Below are 6038 nucleotides of genomic sequence, written 5' to 3'. Positions count from 1 at the left end.
CCATAATGACAAAGCAAAAACAGGTTTTTAGAAATGTTTGCAAATGAATTGAAAATTAAAAAAACAGAAATAACACATAAGTATTCAGACCCTTTACTCAGTACTTTGAAGCACCTTTGGCAGCGATTACAGCATCAAGTCTTCTTGGGTATGAAGCTACAGGCTTGGCACACCTGTATTTGGGGAGTTTCTCCAATCTCCACAGAGGAACTCTAGAGCTCTGTCAGAGTGAATATCGTGTTCTTGGTCACCTCCCTGACCAAGACCCTTCACCCCAGATTTCTCAGTTTGGCCGGCCAGCTCTAGGAAGAGTCTTGGTGGTTCCAATTTTCTTCCATTCAAGAACGATGGAGGCCACTGTGTTCTTGGGAACCTTCAATGTTGCAGAAATGTTTTGGTACCCTTCCCCAGATCTGTGACTCGATATAAAACTGTCTCGGAGCTCTACGGACAATTCTCCAACCTCATGGCTTGGTTTTTGCTCTGATGTGCACTGTCAACCGTGAGACCTTATATAGACAGGTGTGTGCCTTTCCAAATCATGTCTAATTAATTGAATTTACCACAAGTGGACTAAAATGAAGTTGTAGAAACATCTCAAGGATGATCAATGGAACAGGATGCCCCTGAGCTAAATTTTGTGTCTCATAGCAAAGGGTCTGAAAACGTATGTAAATAAGGTATTTCAGTTTTTTATTTGTAATAAATTTGCAAAAATAAATAAAAAATATTGTTTTTGGGTTGTCATTATGGGATATTGTGTGTAGATTGTTGACGAGTTTTTGTATTTTTAATCCATTTTAGAATAAGGCTGTAATGTAACAAAATGTGGGAAAAGAAATGGGGTCTGAATACTTTCCGAAGGCACTGTATCGTGGTTTCAAGACTAGGAACTCAGGGGAAAAATAAGGTCAAATCATGAGGCCAGTGATTTTCAGGTAGGAAAGTTGGAGCTCAAGAAAGACGCCCAAGTTTCCGACTTGGATGACCTTTCAAAACTATTTTTCCCAGTTGGAGCTATTTTTTTCAGAGTTCCTAGTTGTCTTCAAAGCACTGAAGTCGGAAGTCTGAGATTTCCGAGTTCCCAGTTGTTTTGAACGTGGCAATAGTTCCGCCTGTCGTTAGTTCCGGGCAAGCAAAACCAAAAAAGATGTCGGAAAGGCAACATCGATGTGTCTGGTTTTCCAATTCTATATAATGTCACTTTACTAGAATACAGAGACAAAATCAGAAGGTCAATGGCATGGAGGAGGATTGCAGAGATTGTTGGTGTTGATGGTGGGTGAATAGAGATTTGCACAACAATGTTTGGTTTGTCCTGCTAGCTACGTAGCTATGAACATCAATCAACCTAAAAGCCGATTTATGGTCAGTCTGGCATCTGCACTGGCCGTACAGCATTTACTGCGATGCGGCCTCGAACAGAAGTCGGGGCATTCATACTTCCTGTACTTTGCGGAGAAGAGCTGTTCTGTCCTACCAAGCAAAAAGGCAGAAACTGCTCATTTGGTGGAAAATGTGTTGTCATTTTTGATACATTAAAGACATTCTTAATCANAGAGCTGTTCTGTCCTACCAAGCAAAAAGGCAGAAACTGCTCATTTGGTGGAAAATGTGTTGTCATTTTTGATACATTAAAGACATTCTTAATCATGTGGACAAGTATCATGCCTCTATTGTMTTGTTTTGGAGACAATGGGGGTCCTGGAGAAAATGGGGAAAATGGGGGTCATGTTAGCAGTAACTGTATAATGTTACTGTGAGACCAATGTAAATAAAAGCCATTTTTCTCAGTTCCAAGCTTTGAGTAATTACTGCCTTTTTGCTTGGTAGGGCAGTCAGTTGTCAAGGAAGTGAGTTTTTGTTTATACAGGACTTACCGCCTCCACCTACCGTCAACCAATCATGTCAATGCGGAGCTATACGGAGCCCTCCGCTTTGTTACACAATTTGGGAGTGCGGTACAGAGCTTGATTTGGCCAATGCAAGCCTYAGGAGGCTCCACAATTGCATCACACTCTCCGTATGGAGCCTCCGGCCACATTGCAGGATCAAGCATAAATCRGCTTTAAACTTMAAAACTATGATCAAAGCCACCATTTGTGAATGTGTTGACTAAATAAAATTGTGAACTGCACACCAAAGGGWAGGAATCACCAGTGTAATAWGCTACCAATTGGATTATGGTATCTTAACATTATGAATCYMWTATATTATACCTTATGGCTCTTTCATTATATCYGTGTCATRACATTGATGATTAAWGYTCACTTCCTGTAAAATACATAGGCCTATAGGTACTTTRGGTAAAGGWAATTGCGTTAAAATTRCAAGGCTCCCCACGTCACGCTATTTTCCTTTYTGATACTTTTAATTAGCCTACAAATTGTCAGATTCTTATTTGTACCTTTAATACAAGGACCTGCTCTAAACAATTTCAAATGTCAGAAACATATAGCTCAACAATATGCAAATGCTGTGTGTTTAKCTATTCTCTGCTTCAGATCTACAATGACAAGGGGCACATTGCACATGCCCATTAGGCCAGTAATGCCATCATACTGTAGGCCTATGGCACATGGCTGATATCCTGAGACAGAGTGACAATCAAATAAAAAAGATTAGAGAGCTCGCAACTGTACAAAAACATTATTTTAATATGAGAAAGCAACACAGAAACACAAACAAATTAGAGACTGATCCCCTTCACCCCTTTTTATCCCAGAATTGTGATCTTTGATTAATAAACACTAGTTCCTCTTGAATAATATTTTTTAAGTTAACAATTAAAATACAATTAAACACTTCAATTAATCCACATTGAATTAAACATATAAWTAAAACATTTACAAGTACGCTAACTCGTTTGTAAATGTCAGACATTTTAGTAAGTAAGCTATTATTACTAAAGCATAATTTCGGATKAACAAAAMATTGTCCATACCAGAGGTGGCCAACCTTGCTCCACTCCCTGATCTACTGGTTGAGCAGACTTCTATTCCAGCCCATCAATAATACACATTATAATGGTCTGCTTAAAACATGTTGGTAATACAGACTCGGACAGGGAGAGGTTGAAAATGTCAGTGAAGACACTTGCCAGTTGGTCAGCGCATGCTTGCAGTACACGTCCTGGTAATCCGTCTGGCCTTGTGAATGTTGACCTGCTTAAAGGTCTTACTCACATCGRCTGCGGAGAGCGTGATCACACAGTCGTCTGGAACAGCTGGTGCTCTCATGCATGTTTCAGTGTTATTTGCTTTGAAGCGAGCATAGACGTAATTTAGCTCACCTGGTAGGCTCGTGTCACTGGGCAGCTCTCGGCTGTGCTTCCCTTTTGTAGTCTGTAATGGTTTGCAAGCCCTGTCACATCTGACGAGCGTCGGGGCAGGTATAGTACGATTCGATCTTAGTCCTGTTTTGACGCTTTGCCTGTTTGATGGTTCGTCGGAGGGCATAGAGAGTCCCTCTCCTAGAAAGAGGCAGCTCTAGCCTTTAGCTCAGTGTGGATATTGCCTGTAATCCATGACTTCTGGTTGTGGTATATACGTACAGTCACTGTGGGGATGACGTCATCGATGCACTTATTGATGAAGCCAATGACTGATTATTATGAGAACTTATTAGAGTATTATTTGCTCCTGCTAAAGTAGGCTCTGTAATGTTAGCTTTAGCTTCTTACTTCATCCCTCTAGCTGGCTAAGTAATACCTGTCAGAGTCCTTCAACGTTACTGCAATAGAAGTCTCTACCGGCAGCTAGCCATCTGACTGACTAACATATCTATAAGCTGCCATTTACCAGTTCTGCACGCATTCGTCATCTCACAACAGCGGCTCTTGTTGCCTACTTGAGCCAACTGCAAGCTGGGGTAGTTCGTTTCACTTCTCATGCCCTCGGTCTGTGCCACGAGAGGACAGATTTAGCCTTTTGAGAGAGAGTGGTGAATGTGCAGCTTAAAAGAATAATACAGGAGGCAAATTTGGGAGAGGCGGGCAAACACAACGAAAAAAACATATAAAGAATCAAGAATATAAGCGTTCTGAGCTTTGATTAAAGCTGGGAGCAATATTAAGATGTTGACCCGGAATAGATTTTCTTTATTGTATACAAAATACATATTTTTATCCACAAAAATATAAGCATAATTACAAAAAAATACAGAGGTCCGGACCTCAGTGTCCTCATATGCAGTTACGGTCATGCCGGGTAGTAACAGCCAAGGTCGGCTGACAATTAGAGCTCCAAACAAGAAACCAAAAAAGCAATACATGTACTGGGTAACATTTTCTAACAGCAGGAAGCAGCAAGAAAAATATTAAGTTGAGGTCAGAAACAGATTGTGCTGACCAACTGGTAGGTGTCTTCACTGACATTTTCAACATGTCCCTGATGGAGTCTGTAATACCAACATGTTTCAAGCAGACCACCATAGTCCCTGTGCCCATGAACACAAAGGCAACCTGCCTAAAAGACTACAGACCCGTAGCACTCACGTCCATAGCCATGAAAGGTTGGTAATGGCTCACATCAACACCATTATCCCAGAAACCCTAGACCCACTCCAATTTGATGTAGCATTCTGCCACCTCCTCCTTAGTAGCCGTAGTCCGTAGTCTTGCATACTTAATGGTGGGGTGAGTCTTCTATCTCCTCATTATGAGTCTACGGAATCTCAAATCAAATCAAAATGTATTTGTCACGTGCGCCGAATACAACAGGTGTAGTAGACCTTACAGTGAAATGCTTACTACACTCTACCAATAGTGCAAAAAAAAGGTATTAGGTGAACAATAGGTAGGTAAAGAACAGTAAAAAGACAGGTAGCGAGGCTATAAAAGTAGCGAGGCTACATACAGACACCGGTTAGTCAGGCTGATTGAGGTAGTATGTACATGAATGTATAGTTAAAGTGACTATGAATTGATAAACAGAGAGTAGCAGCAGCGTAAAAAGAGGGGTTGGGGTGGGCACACCATGCAAATAGTCCGGGTAGCCATTTAATTACCTGTTCAGGAGTCTTATGGCTTGGAGGGTAAAAACTGTTGAGAAGCCTTTTTGTCCTAGACTTGGCACTCCGGTACCGCTTGCCATGCGGTAGTAAGAGAGAACAGTCTATGACTGGGGTGGTTGGGGTCTGTGACAATTTTCAGGGCTTCCTCTGACACCGCCTGGTAGAGAGGTCCTGGATGGCAGGCAGCTTAGCCCCAGTGATGTACTGGGCCGTACGCACTACCCTCTGTAGTGCCTTGCGGTCAGAGGCCGAGCAATGCTGTACCAGGCAGTGATGCAACCAGTCAGGATGCTCTTGATGTTGCAGCTGTAGAACCTTTTGAAGATTCAGACCCAGGCAAAATCTTTTTAGTTTCCTGAGGGGGAATAGGCTTTGTCGTGCCCTCCCACGACTGTCTTGGTGTGTTTTGGACCATTCTAGTTTGTTGTTGATGTGGACACCAATGAACTTGAAGCTCTCAACCTGCTCCACTACAGCCCCGTCGATGAGAATGGGGGCGTGCTCGGTCCTCCTTTTCCTGTAGTCCACAATCATCTCCTTAGTCTTGGTTACGTTGAGGGATAGGTTGTTATTCTGGCACCACCGGCCAGGTCTCTGACTTCCTCCCTATAGGCTGTCTCGTTGTTGTCGTGATCAGGCCTACCACTGTTGTGTCGTCTGCAAACTTAATGATGGTGTTGGAGTCGCGCCTGGCCATGAAGTCGTGTGTGAACAGGGAGTACAGGAGGGGACTGAGCACGCCACCCTGTGGAGCTCCAGTGTTGAGGATCAGCGTGGCAGATGTGTTGCTACTTACCCTCACCACCTGGGGCAGCCCGTCAGAAAGTCCAGGATCCAGTTGCAGAGGGAGGATTTAGTCCCAGGATCCTTAGCTTAGTTGAGCTTTGAGGTACTATGGTGTTGAACACTGAGCTGTAGTCAATGAATAGCATTCCACATAAGTGTTCCTTTGTCCAGGTGGGAAAGGGAGTGTGGAGTGCAATAGAGATTGCATCATCTGTGGATCTGTTTGGGCGGTATGCAAA

Source organism: Salvelinus sp. IW2-2015, linkage group LG32, assembly GCF_002910315.2.
Source record: "Salvelinus sp. IW2-2015 linkage group LG32, ASM291031v2, whole genome shotgun sequence".
NCBI classification, from domain to species: domain Eukaryota; kingdom Metazoa; phylum Chordata; class Actinopteri; order Salmoniformes; family Salmonidae; genus Salvelinus; species Salvelinus sp. IW2-2015.
The sequence above is the reverse complement of the archived record's forward strand: the minus strand, read 5'-3'. Positions refer to the sequence as shown.